Below are 3,269 nucleotides of genomic sequence, written 5' to 3'. Positions count from 1 at the left end.
AAAAAAAAAAAAAACCCTTCCAAAAATTTTTAAAAAATTTTTTTTTTTTAAAAAAAAAAAAGGTTTTTTTTTTTTTTTTTGGGGGCCCCCTTTTTTCCCCCCCCCCCAAAAAAAGAATATACATACATTTTAGTTTTATTAGTTTAGCTCAATTTTGCTTTTTTTTTTTTTGGAAGTCAGTGTTTTATATTTATTTTAGTGCATGTAATATGTAAAAATAACTTGATTTTACCTATTTTGATAAATTTACGTTATTTTGGATTTAAATATAAAAGGTATTAAAACTCCATTTATATCAGTTTTTTTAATTATTAATAATGTTCTCTTTGAGAAGGATGTAAGTCTTCCATCACTTTCATTTTGTGTCACATTATAATTTGTGATACATTTGGCAACTTGCATTACATTGTATTGCAATTGCATTAAAACACTACTCTTATGCTAACTCATGCTTGGTTAAAATTTTTAGTTGCATTGCACTACATTTAAAAGTTGGCAAATATAAGAAAAGGTGTATAAAATAGATTCGCAGGGGAGACGGTGGTAGGGTTTCAGCTGTATTATAGTCAAACATTGTTTATATTTTAATTATAATCATATAACTTTTATTATTTAATGAATTATAGGAAATTTAAATTTATTATATATTAATTTATATTTAAATAAAAATTTAATTTAATTAATAATAAAAGATAGTAACACACCTAAATATTTAATAAATAAATGATTATACATTATTTTATTTCATTAAATATAATCATTTTAATTATTTACTTTAAATATGAAAAAGTATTTTAATTTTATTTTATCATTTATTATTCAATAAAAATTAATTTATAACTTAATATCATATTGTTTTATAAATATAATATAATATAATTTAATTTATATTATGTAATTATGTAGTATTATACTTTTAAATATAATATTAAATTTTACTACATTATAATATGATTATACTATATTCCGATAACTAATATATAGAGATAAATTAGATTATAATATAATATTATTAATATTAGAACATAGTATTGTAGTGTTTTATTATTTAATCATAGTATATGATTAAATCATGTTTATTATAAAATTAATATATAAAAATAATTATTTAATACTTAATTTCAATAATTAATAATGGAATCCTAAAATATTAATAAATTTAAATAATATTAATTTAATTTTGGCATCAATATAAAAATAATATTATTATCATAATATTGTCTATGTTGCGCCAAACATAATATTGCAATGTAGATATCCTAATGCAATACATCGTAACACAATACAATTAATGCAAAAAGTGTGCCAAACAAATCCATAAAGCACAAAAATTAAAGAAAGTGAAAGGACAATAAAAACAGGCAAAAAAATAAAAACAGGTCGTATTCTTTAGTCAAGACTCAAGGGTGGAAATTGATACTATTTGCAATTATTAGGTGGAAAATTGATTTTCTTTTTCCCAATGGATATAACATTGATGGATGATACAGATTTTATACAGTTGGCGCAAAATTGAATTAATTTAAATTTTTGTAGCATTTTCTATATTGGAGTAATATTCAAATCAACAGCTGATAATATCTTTAAATTTCAATAACTTTAATTAGCATCATCAACAATCAGTTGAAATATTATCAATATAATTCCTCGGGAGGAAAATTGTCGGCTAGTCTTATTAGTCAGCACGATTTCTTGAGTCATTATCACTCAGACTCACTCATAAATTTGAATATGTAGGTAGATTTCTAATTAATTAAATTGAATAGTTGTGTTTTGTACCCGTGATCACTTGAATTCCACTAATAATTATTAAAAGTTGAAGAGCATCAAATTTATTTTTTTTTCAAACTTGTCGAGGATTGAAAAACATTGTTGAATCATTAATAGGAAAATCATTCGAAAAAACGTAGAATGAGGATGCAAGACAGCAAGAATATTAATAAGTATGTTAAAGCCGGCTAAATTAAGAAAATTTTATGTAAAATGTAATAAAAAATATAAAGACATTTTTGAGTAGTCAATTTTAGCTTTCTTTTACAAAATAGTATTATAAAAGACAATTGGTAAAATGTAATAAAAATGGCACGAGAAAAGGTTAGTAGAGGTGATTTTCCTTGTAGTTATTAAAACATATGAAGTAATGGACACACACACATATTCAGTACTTCTATTTACCCCTATTTATTAATAGGTGGGAAATTAAAGTCGTAATTACCATAATGTATTATGAATTGATATGTGAAATATAAATATTAACAAAAGCTAATTTGTAGACTAATAAAGTAAACCATATTTTATGGGCACTAGATACATTAATCTAATGTCAAATGAGATATACCACGTGATATTTCAAACTGTAGTCCAATTTTCAGCATTTGCATATGGTTTTATAAGCTAGTAAACCAATAAAATATACCATGAGAAATCAAAGGCTATTGCATATATTGCACCACTGGATATATATATATATATACACATATAACTTCCGTTAATCTTCCATGGCCATGCATTAGAATAAAATAATCTAACCGCACAAACTATATCCGATTGATAAATTTTGAAATTATTTTGATTACATGATAATCGAATTATCTTATAACATTAAGGATATGAATTAAGTACTATTTTATCAATTTTGAGTATCGCATTGAGTTTTCAAATTAATTAAATGTTGAAACTCTTTCATGTTTGGCCTGACATTATTACTTAATAAAATTACGAAAAGCCAATAATGAATGGTGAAGGATACATAGTAAAATAAACTTTAAAATGTAATTAAGTATTCCCATGAATTTTGTGTAATTAAACAAAATATGTTATTTAAGTGAAATTGTGAGAATATTTAAAATTGTAGGGGTGGTCACTAAAATTTCTCGGACTTGAGCAAACTACACGATCCCACACGGTTTATTTTAACAAATACAACTTGTTAACCGCTTACTGTTGGTAGAATAAGTTCGTATCAATAAAACACAATTCAAACTCATATTTGCAAGCAGCAAACAATATCTCATCAAGGAACAAATTTGAGTGGAGTTTTTGGTCAATCAATCTAAATAAATTTGAGTAGAGTTTTTTGGCAATTAATCAAGTTTTTGAGTTTTCAAAAAATTTATGTTCAAGGTAAATCTAGGAGCTATCATTACAAGAAAGCAATGGATATTGATCAACAAAGTTAGTACTGTATATATTCTTTGTAATTTGATATTTAGAACTGTTATGATTATTTTGTTGTTGAGTAGAGAGATGGTTATGTGGAGATTTCAGCT

The sequence above is a fragment of the Citrus clementina genome, unplaced genomic scaffold (genome assembly GCF_000493195.1).
Source record: "Citrus clementina cultivar Clemenules unplaced genomic scaffold, Citrus_clementina_v1.0 scaffold_16, whole genome shotgun sequence".
Taxonomy (NCBI): Eukaryota; Viridiplantae; Streptophyta; class Magnoliopsida; order Sapindales; family Rutaceae; genus Citrus; species Citrus x clementina.
Note: the sequence above shows the minus strand (reverse complement) of the source record.